Here is a 20061-nt window from a genome sequence, read left to right as displayed (position 1 = left end):
CTTCTCCGCTCCTCCCTTCATCGTTGGCCGCTCATTCACGGTGGTTGGTCGCCGGCGACACGCGTTTGCACGCAGGAGCAAAAAAAGGCGTCACACCTCGCTGCGACAATGGCATGATAATTCGTGCGAACAACAGCGATGTAAGAAAATAGGGCGAGAGTGGACTTTAATGTGAGACCGCGTCCTATGTGGAATCAAAAGTAGCGGAAGGAAATTTACTTTCTCAAATCTTGCTTGAAAGAATAGGAAAAAACCTGTTTTTTTTTTAATTTTTAATTTTTTTTAGCTTTTCTTTTAATATACTGGTATTGTGACTACGGTTCACTTGATGGTACAAATGCTGTAAAGTATTTTTTGATTGATCAATAAAAGCTTCGAAGAATTTGTAGCACCAAGTGGATTGCAACTTATATTATATATTAATAGAATTACGTTACTCTATATATATTTCCAAATTCTCTAATTTTACGTTTAATGAATTTTTGCAACTAATATATTTAAAGTGTATTCTTTTATTCGTCGCAAATCTCTTGGATTATCTTTTCTTAGCTTTTTATATCTTGTGATGTTTATTTTATTCATTGTCAAGTTGTATATACATATGGCTGCAAAGTAATGACGATCCTCTGTTTTCGTCTACTCTATTTTATGTTGCATAGCTCGATTCGACACGTTGCATACTTCGCTGTTTACGAGTAACGGTAAACAGTACATTAGTATCCTACATTTAACGGTACTCGCAGCTCTGATTTTGATTTTTGTTGGCCTAATGTGAGGACAGCGTGTAGCGTCCTAACGGGTTCGAAGATCAGATGACGATACTTAACAATCGCGAATCTTGGTATTATGGGTTGAAGAAGTCAGGAAGCACATGCGAATGCAATGGGTTAAGCGATGCTGTTTATTTATGCTAACTATTAATGAAGACGACACAAGAATGTAACGAAATAATCGACACCGCCGCTGGTTGTAATCCCACGACTTCGCGAGGTTTACTACTGCACATCGTAAACGGTACTCAAATGGTCGGAGCATAAATATCAAGATAGTTTGCAAATAGTCAAATGAGACATACTCGAGAAGCAGCTTTTTTTTACCTCTTAATGTATTTGCTACACAAATACTATCTGTGACTTCTGGATTGAATTATAAAATAAAATGTAATATTTGACTTTAATGTACAAAATATCGAATAAAAGAATTACTCTTTATTGCAGTTGTTCTTATAGGATTTTCTAACTATTTTGAAATTTAATTATTCTGTTGAAATATTAGAAGAATATTATTTATTAAAACGTTTATAATAAAGAAGTTTTCTATGATGTAATAAAATAAATAAATACTTAATAGATAAATTTAAATATAAATATAAATTTAATATAAATATTAATATACAATATCTGAAATATATTTTTACAGAAATGTAAAAATATAAAATAGAAATACTCTTTTTGCTTTGCGTTCTTTATTTGAAACACTGATACTTATAATTTCGCTAAGAGCATGTGAATAAAAGCGAATGAATAAGAGAATTTGATATCTAAGCTTTTTATTTATCTTACGTTCGTATAATGTAACGACGAATTTCGTAAATCAGATTATCAAGTTAAATAGATCCCGACACCTGCTTTTTTATGTGTTGGATGCCTCGGTGGATGCTTTGCTCGGTGTCGAATTATGCTTATTCATATGAAAAAAGAGGAAGATAGAGAGGAAAAGAGAATATCAAGTCTCAACAGAGGGGTTTTAAAAGTCGACGAGTTTTGTCGAGATAAGTATATCTGCTAGCGCAGTGCTCACTCACATTATTTTCAAGATTATTATTTTCGTTGTATTCTTGAATCATATCCTGCATTTAATGTTTAGTACTGCTTAGCTTATGATGCCATTGAATACGACTTTCGCATCGCACGAATAAAAAAAGTTCTTTAGTTAGCGGTAATTCCTATTTATATAAATTTTATATCTTTATTCTATTTATCTAAAGTCGAATTTATACATACACCATGTATATTAATATTTAGAAAATGCTCAAGTCAAACCAGTATATCGTAAATATTGCAGTAATAATATAGATAAAATCATCTAGCGGTGATTGACTGTAAATAAAATTGTTGTTCCAATAATATTAGCTATTTAATAAGAGAGTCTTTGTCAATTATTGTTTTATGATTCTTAATTATGTGAGCTCGATAAAAAAAATTTTAAATATATGATTTAATTTTATTATAAAAAAGATTATATTATTTTTTTTAAATCTTAAAATTCTAAAAAAAGAAAATATATTTGCATATACTATTTTTTACTTGTAAAATAAATATTGCGTAATTGTTTTTTTTTTGTTTATAATACTTCTCCGAACTTTTCTGTTTATTTTAGTCATCATATAATCAATTTTTCTATTATCAAATTTATTCATTCAAGAACGTGAAGTATTAACGTGAAGTATATACGTATATACGTTCGTCTCTTTCGGATACGTTGAACTTTTCCTTCTGATTCTGACAGAGCGCCTCTCGAAAATTTTGCATTCTCAATAGAGCAATTACGCGGTGAGATATCTGGATTTGCCAGCTTCCTCAAGTTGGTTTTTCTTTGTGCCACGACGTGGCGCGTTAATCTCTTCTTCAAGGGCTGTTGCTGAATTGGATGATTCAGGTGGAGTTTGCCGGGGGTATACGCAGCTCTCGCCTAGGATTGAACAGAGAGCAAGTAAAGAGACAGAGGAGAGCTACGCTATCTCCTCTCTCGTGAAAAGGGGTTGCAAGCCCTTCAGGGTGCGTTCTCGGCAGAGAGGGTTCGATCCCCCGTTGCGCGTTAAGCCTCGTTTTCATAGAGAGAAAGAGAGAGAATAGAGAGAACGCGCCTGCCTCGTGCTTCGTGTGCAGTTGACAATAAACGCGATGCTCGCCATAATTCGCAGCGGGAACGAACGGGTTCGCCGTGTTGCAAAGTTAACGAACATCATCGGGCCCGAATATGTACTCTCTGGCAACAAGTTATGTGCACGTACAAATTTGACCGGCACGAAACTTCATTACGGCCGCGCAGCTGTGCGTTCGAAAAATCGGCGCAGTTTTTTCGTTTTCGCCCAGTTTATTTCGAATGTTTGGTCACGCGACAAAATTTGATTGAATGAGATTCGACAAGAAGTACGATAACCAAGGAAGTTTATTGACTATTTATGTGATTGACATTTGAATCGATCGATTCTCGAACGTTAAGTCAACGCCTATCAACTTTTCTAGATTACGAAATGCAGATAAACGCAACAAATGATCATTCAATGATCATAGACGGCGTTCTTAGCAATGATATCGTATCTATTATCGTATAATTTTGATACGTTATCGCGACAGTGCCGGCGCGTGTTCGCTGCTCATTTGCTCGAACGTCACCCGAAAGATTATTCCGTTACCTACACGATTCCACCGACGTTCGTAATTGGCATAAACATATTGTAGGACTCGGCGGAAGTACACCGGAAATAATGGTAGCCTGATAATCATCCTGAAACGCGGGCCCGGCCGGTCAGTCAGTTCGTAATTGAAAACCTGAGCGGTGTAACGAGAATACACTTTCCTGCACACAGTAGCAAACGCAATTAGCAACTCCGCGGCTTCGAGCCGCTCCAATAAATCTTCTATCCTCCATCTCTCCTCTCTCATCCTACATGCCGGGTACGCGTGCAGAAAGCGAATTTTTAGTACACTCTCTAAGAAAATAAAGCGCACGACGAACGCGATCGCATTATCCATCTCACGCGATATTTATAATACTTAATCGTGAAAACGCACAGAATGTCTTAGAGCTTGCTTTTATGTCTCATAGGTATATCTATCAAGTTGGAGTCGATTTTTTTTCATAATTAAAATTTAAGATGGTTTTTTTTGAGAGGGGGGAATTAGACATCTGCGATAAAAAGATATGATAGATATTATGTAGCATATTATATTAATATTTATACTTTAAACAAATTTATACATATGATGTAAAATAATCTACAATTTTTTTATTATTTTAAAACATGTATAATATACTTTATGTATATAACGCAATAATTAAATTTTTTTTTACAAAATTCTACTTAAGTAAGATTTAGTTCAGAATAGAAAAGAATGTTTTATATTAATTAATAATGTAAAAATTTAATGATATTAATTTGTGATTACTTATATTCAACATCTATTGATATTCCATATTCTTGTTATGACAAAGTTTCCAAATTAATTGAGAAATCTGACAATGACATAGTTGTGAATTGACGGATAGATTTGCAAGCACGAAATGTGTATCACTATTATGCTTCAAATTTCCAGCAGTAATGCATGTTTATAGAAAACACGTAACCATCCATTAGAATTATAATAGATTACCGATATTCATATGTATATGAAATAATATCAATCTTGTTGTAGCACAGACTAGTATTTCAAGCTATAAGCTCCATTATCATAAATTAATTTCAGTTATTGACAATTTTTATATTCTCCTTTATATTAATTTGTGGACATTAATTACTTAATTTTTATATATATTAATTCTCAATTTACTGTATTTTTTTTATTATAATTAAATTAATTACTTAATACTTTGATTATAATTGAATAATGAATGTCTGCAATTTTGATAAAAAGAAAAATTTAATGCGCTGATAGCATAATGTTAAAGAAAATTCATTTTGAAGGGAATAACTGGAATACTGTAATAAAAAATATAAAATTACATTTTTGTAATGTAAGACATTATTTATAATGTAAGAAATATTTGATTCTAATGCGCGATAATAGTCATATAAAAATATTATAAGTTTTGTTATTATTATATATACAGTTAAATTATCAATTATAAATAAGCGATAACGAAAGAACAAGAATACACTTTTTTTTCAGTGAAAGTAGCGAAATCTTTTATCGGAATAATATAATGTCTGAATAATGTGCAAAACACGATATTATTTGCATTTATTGCTACCGTTTTATACGATATCCGGCGAAAACGTCTTACATCATTCTGCGAAAGTGACTTTTAAATGAATGGTAAAAATTTCGAGAAAGTGAAAATTATGCGGAAGACGCTAGTTTTACAATCTCTGCTATTGATGTGAGCATAAAAAATGAAAGTGGCGGTAATTATGAGTCAAATGTTAAGTTGAAGTAAAGCGAGAAATTGTTAAACGCGTAACGATGCAGATGTTTGGCTATCAATCAATTATCTTCATGCATTTTTCGTTCGCTTACAACGGGCTCATCGAATTAACAATATATAATAGTTAGCCACATTAGAGATATTTTCCATTTTGGTCGATTACTTGCAGCTGCATTAGCGACGCTTTATTGCTCTTTGTCGAATGTATTTTTTTTGTACTGCAAACGAGACATTGTTAATTTTAACATGCATCGATTCTTTATCTTTTTCTGATTTTGAATAAATAATGATGAGAGAAATTAATTTATTAATAACGATAATGATAATAAGAGAAATTTAAGACATTTATTATTAATAAGTTAAATGCTGAAAATAGAAATTTTATAGAATCAGATTGACAAATTCTTTTCTGTGATTTGAGTTTATTTCGCCGATGTAACTATCTCAAATTATTTATATTTCTCATCTTTTATTCTGTTTTTTTAACACAGTTTATGATTTGAGTGAAAATTGCGAAAGTCACAAATATTTTGTCTTCTTTTCTTGTTCATACATTTCTGTGAGTTTTTCACTTTAAATATTCTGCAAAGGGAGTTTGTTGTTTTTCGCTTTATATGCGTTACCTTTATGATGCCGCTCTGCGTTTGCTTGCAAATGAAAATTGTAAGGTGAAAAGAGAGGTAAAACCGGGAATTTTCAATCAGATCCCAGCTTTCTTTTTCAATATTACGGTTTTGTAAAATATTGAATTGTCATAAAAGCAAATAGCTTTTTACAAAAATAAATTGTTTATCTACTACTATCAAATTAATATTTTATTATTAGAAAATATAGTCATTACATCTCTCTCGTTTGTATAATATTTTGAAACTAATTGACAAATAAACTTTGCGAATCGCCTCGATCCACTGAAAAACTGTTAGTAATATTATAAAATTATAACAACAATTAGAATTCGCAGAATTAACTCATGAAGTAAAAACTAAACTTTGCGATATGTAGTAGAAATTTTCCCGCAATATATCGTTCCTCCAACCACACGTGATACCGAAATTATTCCGCCTTTTGAACATTTAGCATGTATGTTCTAAACTAAGTAATTCGGAGTTATTTCGGTCGAGTGGCTACTATGTTGGCAATCGGCCACGGGAGTCCAAGCGTCGCGTTGCCACTTGTGGGAGATAATTTTCTTATCGCTATCTAAATGCCTGCACTCTTTCGTTGTTGCATCAGCAGAAGCATTCGTGTTTATCATATTTTACAATATTAATCAATATTCTATGAAGATTGAGGTTGCTGAAGCATGTTGGACCAGATATTCTCTCACAGATATAAGAGGAAAATTAATACATCGTGTATAATTATTTGATACGCTTTTAACATAATCTCAAGCTAAGGTTTCTCACTTGCATATTTAATTATCTTTTGTTTTAGTTAAATTATCTAGAATCTGTTTGAGAATTATTGTCTTTGACGAACATTTATAATCTTGCATGAATTTTTTAAATTCTCTTCCTCCTTTGTGTGTCACGCGTGATTATTATAAAAATCGAAAAGTGCTCTCTAAAATATATTTAGAAAACTCTATTTAAAATTTATATGAAATCCGAGTTTATAATCTCTTTATTCGCTCTTAATTTTCGGGGAGCGCCTTTTACCTCTCGCGTTTGTACCTCACGCCCGCGCCGATACGGTATTTAAGTGTGCGACTTACTGGATAGTATTGGCAGGCGTTCAAGTAAGGTCAAGAACTCGGGCGCGCGATAATTTTCTTGCGGGAAGATATACGCGATACCGACAAGAACCGGCTCACAATGGGTCGAGCTATCGCGCGCCGATGCCATGAAACCCGCGGAGCGACCGATCGGCGCGCGTGCAATAATTTGCCCGGCAAACAATAGCGCCTCCGTGCCGCTCCGTGCGATCGATATTAAGTGCACGTCGGGGACACCACGTTGGCGGAAACGGGTTGCCGGCGTACGCGCGAGTTATCGAGTTTTGATTGGTGTTTTCATCGCCCGCGCCGGTCGCGTTCGCTACGTCGCGTCGCCGTCGCCGTCGCCATCGCCGTCGCCGTCGCGCGTGCGAGTGACGTGCGCGGAAATTGAAATAATAATGCAAAAAACCCGAGAAGAAGAATAGCAACGTCGCGACCCGACGTTATTGCGATGCAAAACCATCTCGAAGCGGGAAGGAATTCTCTCTTTCTCTTCGCCGCGACTTCGTATGTAATCGACCGATATTTATGGCCCGCTTTTAAGGAAAACGCGCGTGCGTCCACTTTCCTTGCGATTCGAATAATCCGCAGTATATAACTCTTTTTCTCATAATTTGTCATCTGGAATTTTTTTACAATGTAGATCAATTATACTCGTTCGCTTGTGATAGAACACTGTCGTGTTCTTTTATGCCTATCAATTATTTACGATATTGTTTTACTTTATATAGACAAAGATTTCCAAAGATAAAATTAAATAGCAAAATTTTTATTTGCTAGTGCTAGTAGCTTAATTGGATTTTTTTTTTAGAAATTTCACACTTTGGTATTTCGCTTACTTCAAAATAAAAATGATACAACTTCAAAAATTAAATTATTTTTCAGCTTGATAGAAAATGAATGATTGACTAAATAAAAATAATTTTAATTAAACCTTCAAAATTATTTTGTAAGATCTTTCAATTAGTTACTAGAATGTCAAAATTTTTTGCTGTATCGCTCATTATGAGATTTTTTTTATTTTATGTAATTATTTTAATAATCTAAAAAGTTATTTTCAAACTTGTATTTAGTTAAATTTTTAGGTACTTCAGCAAAATTATTCTTTCCGTATAATATTTTGATTTCGTGGAACTTTGTCGAAGAAAATTGATTCCAAGAATTTTTCGATTGAAGTTAATATCATGCGTTTTGTGCACCTTGAATTTTTTATTTGAACCGAAATACGTGTTTCGTGACGCATTTGAAGTCGTGAAACATAGGTTGTCGACATAAGTGCATACGAGATATATAATTGTCTCGCGAGACAATGCAATTATTTGCGGGAAATGCATTCTACTTAGTACGATATCTTCGTCGCTTTATCGCAACCCGTTCTTATCTTCCATTCCTGTCCATTGGATGTACGCGAGTCGATAAATGCGCGCAATTCGGTGTTGCATAATTACATTGCGTGTAGAATATAGTTCGCCGTTTATTGTCGGTACTTTCACGATGTACATCGGAAACGATGTACATCGATGCAACGTAAAGTCGCACTCGCGTCACACTGTCTAGAACTAAAAGGTTAAAGACATCAAGTAACGAGCGTAAGCGAGGATGCTATTGTTGTACTACAATGTACAGTATACAAGTAGTATACTTATGACCGGAAAAGTCAGAGCTCGATGGTCGATTCATGCGTATGTCGTCAATGGGTAACCTATGCCACGGTTGACTGCTGCCAGCGAACTTTGACTTATCGAGTTATATATTCTTGTATCTTCCGTTTTAATGTCGATATATAATAGAGAGTATTGCTCGTGACTAACTTAATCTCATGTCTATATCTCATAGCAATTAAAAAATTGTATCGATAAAAATATATTGCATTATAAAATTATAATATAACAATATAATTTTAATTATAATTTTAATTACAATATAATTTTGCGAGGTTCAAAATTATTTAAAAAAAATTTATCATAAAGCTTACGCTTACAAAGCTGTTAATGATAAGTTATAAATTAATAAATCTCAAAATTAGGTGATTAAAAATTTTGATTTTACACATTTTTTAGAAAAATAAATTATCCTCTAACTCGTAATGTATGATTTATTTTACTATCCGTTCACACTTTCTAAAGCTTGAATACAAGTACCGAGAAGTATGCCATACTGATTAACTACTCTTCAACTTTTGATAATAAACATTATTACATGAAGTTACATTATTAAATTAAGTACTTTATATGCTAGTTGACAAATCTTTCTTAGAATGGGTAGGGAAAATCGTTAATCAAAAACTTCTCTGCTAATATCCATTTAAGCAATATCCCTTAAACCTCTGGTGATTTATACGTCATCGTAACCCCTCACTTTTCTATCGTTTAAAGACTATCTCAATGCCTCACATCTCATCGAGCTGCGCTTCTTCGTTCTCTCGTGTATGCGTCACTGAGTGCGGGACACCCTTTGCGTATACCATTGTTCCTTCAATCGAGGGTAGTGTTCTCGCGAAGAGGTAGGTGGGCTCGAATTTCCACATAGCGCGCACGAGTGGGTGGAATAATTTAGCGAACGAGACGAATGTTTCGAACGCGCGATTCGCGAACCCGGGCTCGAAATCGCTGGGTCGCCGGTACGCCAAGCCATGAAGGAGGATCGATATGGGTTTTTGAGGGACACGCGAAGTTCTATTTCCGAATCCGTGCCGCGACCATCGTTTTACGTTCTTGGAAATATGTCGAGGATTGATAAGGAGAGAAAGGGAAGGGAGAAAGAGAGATTTCGCCGTGGATTTCTGGAAAATATTAAAATGACCTTGATGATTGGAAATAAACCGCTAAATAAATATCTTTTATATATTTAGTAGAATACCGATTCCGTTATTCCAGGAGCAAATCACGACAGGGAGAAATCTTTATTTAGATAATATTCATCAATCGTTAAATTATAGTAGTTTTTTAAACGAAAGTAAATTATATTTTCTAAATAAATATTACATTAATAATTAATAATTGTTGCAAGTGAAGTAATTAATGGAAGGATACTTACAATTTATGGTAAATAAAACAAAGTACAAGTATAGCAGTTGCATTAAACATTACATACGTCAAATATTTTATGAAAGCTAAACCAATTGGTATACGACCTTGTGTTTGTTTGGTAATGCCTGATGTTTCGTACAACTTGTTATCATTCACGCAACGAGACTCAAGTGAGAGTGTAACGTATGTTGTTTCGTGTGCGTGTCGTTGTTGAGTATGGAGAGAACTAAGTCAACTAAGTGCAATATTTCCTTTGAATAGTTTAAAGATTATCAATATTATCCATATGACTGTACTATACAAAAAAGTATGTAAATAATTTGTATAAAAATTACACAATTTAAAACGGAAATGTATAAAATTGCTTGTTTTTACAAAAATTAATACTTCACTATTGTGTATTTATATTTTATTTTAACTAGATCTTGTCAGTTGTCTTCCTTTATTTTGGAAGAGTGAAATGTCGCTGTTAAAAAAGATCTAGATTGCAGACAGAAGGTTAATATTTGGAATTTGGTGTGCAACTCGCAATGCGAAGAAGTTACGAAACGTCTTTCTCTGAACAATCCTCTCGTCTTGTTCTGGGATAGTAGGACCGTTTCTTGATTTTTGCCCGAAGAAGTTACAGAGAGACCTCCGATGGTGACACAACTGGCAACTTCATTACTGTTATTCAGGAGATGTAGACATTATTAAGGAGATGTAGATACAGAAGGGGAAAAAATTTTGAAATCGCGAATTATTTGCTCATACAAGCATTATCGATACTTTCTATAGAATAAAGTAAAAATTATTATTTATAAAACAATATAATTAACGTATAGTAATTTGGCATTAATTTAATAAAGTAACATCTTACGTATCACGTACGAGTTCGAAATTTTTCAATACGCTATTTCCACGGCTTCATTGTTTATTCACGCAAAGTAGTAGCACCTGCTCGAATTTCGAATCAGACATGAATAATCTATTATCCATTCGCTGTGAACAACAGCGGGGGCGGTTCTATGTGACATAATTTTTAATTTACGAATAAAGGCTATTTATGTTCATGCCTGCGAAAATGTTAAGCTGTAATTAGTCATTCGTTTCTCGCACGGATGCATGTGACCTCGAATATTCGAAGCTGGAAGGACTCGATATCGAACTTGGCGTCTCTCCGTTTCTTCTCATCCTCTTCTCATCCCCTCGAGCCCGAGTTGCTTTACTGCGCCGAGCGCGAGTTTACAGTCGGGGAATGAATTTATCGAGGGCGAAATCGAGCGCGCGCGGCGGAGCTAAGAGTATTCCTAGGGTGCTAAAGATCGGATCGTCTCCGTCGGTCGGTGCGTCGAGGGCAGATCGAGATCTCGATCGAGATAATGGAAATTCGCGATACGACCAGTGCCATGATGTGGCGCTCCGTATCCGCGAGATTGTGCGCGAATGGAGATTGTAATCAAGCATTGTGTTATCGCTTCGCATTCCGACAGCGGTGGATAATTATTTCCCATTCGATCTCTTCGAGCGGGACAAATGCTTGCTCTCGCCATTGTGAAGGAGACTCTTACTTTCGCATACGGTTCATTCTACGCGTACCAATTAGTTACCGTTCATTGATCGTCGCGATAATAGTTTTGACCTGGGGACAAATTTTCTAAAGTAACAACTTAACCGTGTTTGAAATAACAACTTTGACAAACGTATTTCGTAAATCAAAAGATTCTTATGAAGCAGTATGCAGTACAATGTTTTTTATGTCATTGAATTTTGTCATTGTTTTGTGCTCCAAAACGCCTAATATAAAATATTCTAGAGCATTACACACACACACACACACACACACACAAAACAGACGTAAAATGTGTAGGTATTATAAATAGCTATACTTTTAACATTAGAACTGTCGACGGTTTCCCGCTAAATGTCGAAGATATTCAATTAGTACTCCTTTTTATTTAATGAAGTACTCCTTTTTATTTGGACATTTGATTTATATTATTAGAATTATTTGTTTTATATGTTATTTATGTTCTATATTTTGTATGTTCTATATTATATATTTAATACAAAAAAAAATTTAAATGATTAGCGGAAGCAACATCATCGGCGGTTCTGGTGATAAATATTAATTTTCATCTTTAATTATTGATGTTTCTACTTAGCTGATCAAGGTTGACCATATATTATAGATTAGATTATAATTAAGCCTTTTAATATTTATATTTATAAGAACATAAGAATAAAAGAAAGAGAAAGGAAAGTATTATTTTACAGATTGGTGATAGATTATGTTATGAATAAGCTTTTTAGTTAATGTAGTACAGTTGTATTATATGTATGACAAATTCTACATTTTTTGAAATATGAAAAATTTGTTATCGTTACAGATATTATGAATGAGCTTAATACATTAATGTAAGATAGTTCATTATACACATGTATAACAAATTCTATATTTTTCAAATTATGAAAAATTCATTACCGTTACTGAAGATAATTTAAGAATATAAAGTGAAACAGATATGGGTCTAATTTTTGAAATCGTACTTTGCATTCACGTTCCATTGTAGATCTGACTTCTGCATACTTTCATCCTCGCACCATGATTTCAAAATCATTTTTGCTGCTGAAGCATAGCATACATAATACGACACCCACGCGTCAAACGGAATCACATGACTCGCAGAAATTAGATGCCGCGTTTCCGTTCTCGTGAGTATCCCTCACATTTGTCATACGCAACAACACGTACTCGACGTGCATATCGCATACATCCGTTCGATTTTTCCATCGGAATGAATCCACCTTTTATACGCAAGTCGCCAACATTTTTATCCGACGATGACGTCGTCGTAGTTGACCGTCATTGATTTGACCTTAATGCCAAGATGACATTTTTAGGGATGTTTGCAATAATAAAGCTCTTTCTTTTCTTCCTACGTTTATTGCTCGATTACGTCATTAGTCGACAAATATATTTTTCAAAGATGAACGAGACCTCGCGAGAAAAAGCTGTAATTGTACGCTCAGCGGGAATCCGCGGGATTCCAACTTCATGCCGTGCAGTTAACTCGGTTCACGCTCCGACGAGTCCACCGATTGGCCTCATCGGTATGATGGTTAAGTGAATTCCATCTGTCGTCGACGAACGTAAGGCAGGCGATGCAACGCCGGAACGTCCTTGCGATTTCGACGAGCCTTCGCCGTCGTTTTGACGTTTCTAGGTCAGGCCGACTGCGCTTCTGGGTCGCTCAAGTTCCCGAATGCCTTTATCGTCGAAAGTCAAGCTCGAACGAACTTCGTCACCGCTGCTGTCGTCGCGTTATATATCATGAAGTTTTAACCAATGTACAATCTGCGATACCAGAGAATTAGTCGTTGTGTACTAACGGGAGGCGCGCCGAGAACGCGAAAGTTACGAATGGAGAATAATTGTTTGTCGAATTTCTCAAGCGGTGATTCGCTATGTTAGAACTTAATTTCATATTTCTCGACAATAGCAATTATTATTCGAATTGTATTTCTGAGATTTTTAAGCAGAAATATTCTAGTCTAGAATTTTTAGAAATATCTGAACTTACAATACCTTTGAAGCTGCCATCTTAGATATCGAAAGAGTAATAGTAACCCAATCTCTTGAGTTAAATAACGTTTTATTAGATTTTTTATCTTTGACATATATCGAAATGTTAATCAATCTATTTCTGAAATTAGTTTAAAAATAAATACCTCTATACATAAACATATGCATTTCGTAAAAAAGTAAATTACATTTAAGTCCAATTTAATATCTTTTCTTGAGTTAAATTATTTAACTTTACCGTTTTAGTTGAATATCAATAACGTATTGAGTGCGATGTATAAAAATGATTAAAAATAAATAAATTTAAATTATAAGTATAATTTGACATTAATAAAAAATTATGTAAGTATAATTTGAATTTAACGGGTATCTTCGATAAAAAGATGTTATGTATTTCGAGGATCATTTTTACATTTAGATCCATTGTTGGAATGCTTGATGAAATACTTAATAATAATATATGCAATTACTATATAATTCTTTATTTTGTAACCTATAAAAAACTGTTTTTAAAGTAATTATGGATATATGTATTTAGGAAATTTATAAGAAAATAATATAATTGAGATATTTTGATCCGTATAAAAATATATATATATAGAAATATATATTTTTTTTTATCAAGAAATCAATATTTACTTGGCATTCATTATTGAACACCTCTGTCCAATAATTGAAAAAAGAAATATATAAAGAGAAAAGGGTCTCTCTGGGGATATTCTTAACCTGTGAATAGTTGCCTTATTTTTTTACGTAAATGATCACTTGGGTTCTCAATTTTTACACCCCAATTAAAAATCATTATTATTAACAGTATATTGTATTTTATTTTATTTTATTTATTTATTTATTTATTTATTTTTTAAAACATATGGATTTAATTATAATTTTTTGAAAAAAGTAGAAACCAAACAAATATTAAACCGAGTATTAAGTGGAATAAGCATGTTAAGCTTATTATGACAGTATTTTTTAAAAATAAAGAAATTAATTAATATAATGCTTTTTTATTGCGAACTTTGAATGGATTTGTGTAGATGTTCGTACATAATAGTTATTAAAAAAGAAAAAAAATATGTTAAACGATATTAATATAAAACAATATTTTACATTTTTTTGCCGCTGAGATATGAAAACACCCCAGGTGACTATTCCCAGATTAAAATGGTAATTTTTGATTCAGTACACGAGCGATTCACAAAATTGCCCATTACAATACGCTTTCATATACAATATTGCTTTTTATAATATTTTTGATCAAATTGTCGCATTTGTAATTTTGTTATATTGCGACACAAACAGCAACGGATTCCAGAGTGTCAAGATACAATGTGAATTATCCTTTTGTCCTTGGAGTTCCTTTGTCCCAATACTTTGGTACTTGCGATACTCGTATCCTCAGGACCGAACAGAATTCCTCGTCTCTCGGAATTATATGGCGAAACGGCAACAGGGAGTTGTTCTCAGGGCTGTATATGAACGGACATCCTTTAAACGTCTGTTGTTACACTACTATGATATACAAATAAGACTGTGTTATTTCACTATTTAGCTCTATTTAAATTTAATAGAGAGAATTATCTCATTCTATTTTATAAAGAGATATCGAAATCTCATCGCTTTAAACTCGCCCGCTTTCTTAAAAGAAGAAGAAAGAAACAATATTTTCAGCAATTTAGAAAATGAGAGTAGAAAATTACACAGTAATTTATTGCGTGGAATATATCCATAAATTGAGAGGCACTTTGAATATTGAATACGTAGTTGCTAAAGAGCGTGTCATTAAACCACAAGTTAATTAACTTAATTTTGTATCTAACTACTGATAAGCGGTTTATCATCGGTGGCGATACAGCGATCGTAAAAAAGAAGCGCCGGATACGTGGTGCTTAACTGACGACGAGACGCCATCGCGGTTAATAATCAGTATGCACCGATAAGGGGAGTCGGGTGTGATTAATACTGGGAACTCTTATCGCCAAGGTGTAGAATATATACTTGCTTACGGTAGTATTACCGCTTGGTGCGTGCGTAACGGTCACTCGCGGCGAATACGAATTATTTCTCGGATTTCTTCGTGTGGGAATGTCCAATCACGGCACGTTTTATTACAATCGTTCGATGCACCGCGTGCAGGTCTGTTTTCCGAGGTGGATAGTACAGATGCAGCAATAGTTTCGCTTACTTTGAAAGTGATATGTGTCCGGCTTTCCAACGTTATGAATTTTAATGTGACGTCAATATGAACTCATGTGGTATATCGAGTTCGACGAGATCTTCGAAACCGGATTTACAGTTTCAAAATAAACGACATATATGTAGAATTATCGATGTATTTCTAATGACTGTGTTCGTTTTTTTATGTTGTAATATGATAGTAATTATTTACGCCTGATTATAACTCGAAAGAAATCTATTATACGCTATTAAATGCAGGGAAAAATTTAAGATTAAAAAAATTAATCATTAAGCCATATTATGCGTTCTATGTAATTTAATATTATTTGCAAAATAATCTAATATACAATAAAAATAATTTGGGCTAATCATTAATTTGATATATGTATATAAAATTTATATAAAGACTGAATAATTTGTTCAGAAAAACTGTTTAATATTTTTACACCGATCGATAATAAATTATATTATAATTTTTAAATTGAAATAGTCTAGAAAGGAGCAAACATATTATTTTTGGCGAGATGGCAAAAATAATATACTTTATAAAAAATCTAAATCTATTTTCTTAAAACTGAAAAGATTAAACAAATACTTTTTTAACATATATGAATATTTAAAATAATTATGAAGTATAAGATGCTTTAGCCTTGGAATTAAATCTTCTGATTCTCTGAGTATAGTATTTCTACGTCGTAGTTTCTCTCTTTCTTTCTCTCTCTCTCTCTCTCTCTCTCTCTCTCTCTCTCTCTCTCTCTCTCTCTCTCTCTCTCTCTATGTACTGTAAATCTCATTAATCGTGTTGCGATGAATTCGATTATAATTTTTGGATGATGGAACGAGCTTGCTGAGATAACGCTTTATTTTCGCGAGCATTGCGCGCGATAGCACCAGGTGCTTTTTAAAATCTCGAACTGGTTTACAAGTAGCGCACCGGTTTTTAGGGCCCCTCGGTGAGGCGGGAGACGGCCGAAGAGACGATTCGCATCTTTTCTCGTACGCGCTCCGTTATTATAGCAGCGGTGTCGATAGAGGTGCCCGTTTTCTTTATTTGTAACTACAGCCCTGGTTCTCCTTGCCAGCAGCCTTGCCCGAACCGGCCAACGACCGTATCTCTCTTACCTATCCTGTAGCAACTCTCTGTCTCTCTCTTTTTCTCTCTTTCTTTTTCTTTCTCTGTCTCTCGTTAGCTACCTCTTGCCTTCTCTTTGTCTCTCTCTCTCTCTCTCTCTCTCTCTCGTTTCATCTTCGTCTTTCACACTCCTTTCTCTTTCGCTGAACGAGCTCCATGAGGTCCAACGTCTACAGGTAGCCTCATGTTAAGCTTGCACGAACTTGCACGAACTTGCACGAACTTGTACACATCATTAACTGACCAGTCAGCCATTCAGATCGTGTTGCGCATTTTATATGTGAAAAGATATTTCCGGCAAAATACTACGAATAGTTTCATGACATTTTACTCTATGTTGATTGACGTGTCGTTAAACGCTAGAGGAATTTCAGCATGCTCGTAAACTTATGTTGTTAGCTTCGTGACGTGAGAGTTTATTTTTAATCCTTTGTCTGTAGACGTACACGAACGACTGCGCGTTACGTGTGTCAGATCTAAAGATTGAAGACATTTTCGGCAACACGAAGTCATTTTGGCTGCAACGATAATCTTCAGAGTTTTGATCTTTCATATTATTTATACTAAGGTATGAGAACATTTGGAATATTATCAAGAGGAAGTTATCTTAAATAAGCGTTTATCAATATTATTCAATAATAATAATAGGAATGAATAAAAAAAAATGAACATTTCTGGGAATCGACGTCGATATGAGATAAGAGTGATATTCGAGGGATAGTTTCGTGTGTGCCCGATATTATTTTGAATCCCCTTGTAAGCAATTGCGCTGTTGCACTCGACTTGCTCGAAAGAATGAGTGGGCTAACTTTCGTTCTGGCACGCGTGGGTGGCGTGGGCCTATCCTTATCAACAGCACCAGACGAAGCGGATGTCGCGATAATACTCGTGACATGCTTTCATCGCCGTAATGAGGCTTGTATCAAATATTTCGTTTAATGAGGAACCACATGTCATCATAGATTCTTTTCTTAAATTATACAATTGTCACGCTTATATAATATATATGTATATAGTTAAATTAGCTTTTTTCTAAAAGTTTTATTAAATATTCATGAATCTAATTAAACAACTTTTGAACAGCGAAAGATTGGAAATAATATAAAAATTGGAGAATTAATTAATTACATTAAAAAACTTAACTAAGTAAGAATCTCGGTAAGAATGTGAGATAAAATAGTTTCACTGTACTAAGTTGAACATTCTGTAATTTTTTGTGTTTCTTTTGTCAATAGAATTTGTTATTTTTAACATAGTCTCTGTCTTATTTCTTTCTTTTTTCTTATTCTGTATTTCTTTCTTATTTTTGTATTTTTCCAGATATAATGAAGTGTTATCTTATATTCTTTAAATCTCTTAGAGTGAAATCAATCGCTAAAAAAGTGAAAATTGAGCCAATCTTTGAAAAAAAGTGAAAATTTTTTCACTCTGGAAAAAGAGTGGAAAATTTTCATTCTTTTGGAATGAAATTTTACTCGTTTGGAGTAAGATTCACTCCAAAGAAATGAAATCTCATTCTTTTTTTTTTTTGTATAAAGATTTCGTTCCTTGGAGGAAATCTCACTCCAAAAGAGAGTGGAAATCTGCCTCTCTGGTTCAATTTTAAGAGTTTTAATTCTAAGAGCTTTAAAGAGTTTAAGAGAAAGAATAAGTTATATTTTTAGTTTTAATAATTTCCACACGTTTGTAATTTTTCTTATTACTCAACATTCTGATTAAAAAACTTTCAAATCCGAAGGCAATTAGCTTAATATTACTGTGGAACAATGTTCTTCTACATCGATGCGAATACGTGCAACAGTATTCATTGGCTCGGATTTCGAACCACTGCGCAAACCACTTCGTAATAGTCGTTCGATTCCAGGCGGAAGAAGAGCTTGACGAAAAACGATATTCCTTCGCTTCATGCGCGAGCGAGTGACTTGCGGAATTGCTCAATGTCCACATTATGTCGGTACGCGCAACATTTCTCGTTGGTTGACGAGGAAGCTATCGTATTTCGTCGTCCGTATCGCATAACACCTGGACACCATTAATGCGATATTACACATTACGGAACGGATAAGGTGTACCTACGGGTAAGCGACTTGCAGAAGTGTATAGTGACTTAAATGCTCGACTACGATCGATCAAGTTTTTTAAAATATCTGCATTGTACAGAATCTGAAAGGTGTAGTTGCCCGGCATTTGGGATTGCTCATGAATTTCGAGTGCACATTGCACGAAAGTAGATTACAGCTAAGCTCAGTTAGCACTCAAATTAAAATTTAAAGTATGTGTTTGAAAAAATTTAGAAAAACAAATTGAGAGAGAGAGAGAGAGAGAGTATTTAAAATATCAGGATAAACATACATTTCATTTTTAACTGTTGTCCTTATTTCTCTTAATCTTTAAGTAGGTATAGATTACAACACTCTACGCATAGTTATCTTAACAAGCTTGCACTGAAAAGGAAAATAAAGGATGTGTCCGGATTTTTTGCGGTTCATAATTTTTATATTCTTTTAGCTCATAAGAGTAATGTAAATTTAATTATATATTTTTATTAAAAATACATATACCACCTTGATCAAAAAGTTTCCGGAAGAGACCACCAGGTGATGCTCTGAGTCAGCTGATTTGAGTTCTTTTTTTTTGGCTAGGTTGCCACATCTATCATTGACATTTCCATCAAATTTTATCGCCATAGCTTGACATTTGTAAAAATTACGCCGTCTTGAGTACATCTACCTCTGCGCGTGTTTTCGATTTTTTACAGTTTTAAAAATGGAGTTGAATTTGCAACAACGAGTTTGCAACAACGAATACCATCCAACAGCCATCGAATTCACCCGATATGGCTCCCTGCGATTTTTTTCTGTTCGATCGAGTCAAAAAACCTGCGGGGAACGCGTTTTAACAGCCGAAAGGAGGTAATGGAAAAATCGAAGACGGCTCTGATGGCTATACCAATAATAGAGTTCCAGAAATGTTTCGAGAGCTGGATCAAGTGCGTTGCAGTCGCTGGAGAGTACTTTGAAGGGGACAATATCACTTTTGATGAATAAACTTGTATTTTGAATTTTCTGAATGAATTCCGGAAACTTTTTGATCAAGCTAGTATAATCATAAAAATAAATTTTTTGGGATGTTCTGAGTATTCCATCTAATTATAGCTATACTTAGGTGACAAATAATAAATATAATATAGTCTATACGTAATATTTAAATATATAATATTTTTATCGCACATTGAAAAAGAGTCTGACAACAGCTACTAAAGTTAAATGAAAAAACAATTAAATATTCGGTT

General features: G+C 33.9%; 1 protein-coding gene across 2 annotated transcripts in view; it reads left to right on the top strand.

Moving 5' to 3' along the window:
• The window catches only part of PlexA (plexin A), a 271478-nt gene that overhangs the window by 22943 nt on the left and 228474 nt on the right, over positions 1-20061 (top strand). The window lies entirely within an intron of this gene.

The sequence above is a fragment of the Acromyrmex echinatior genome, chromosome 3, assembly GCF_024713525.1.
Source record: "Acromyrmex echinatior isolate Ae372 chromosome 3, ASM2471352v2, whole genome shotgun sequence".
In the NCBI taxonomy this organism is placed as follows: domain Eukaryota; kingdom Metazoa; phylum Arthropoda; class Insecta; order Hymenoptera; family Formicidae; genus Acromyrmex; species Acromyrmex echinatior.
This window is presented reverse-complemented; position numbering and strand designations above follow the sequence as displayed.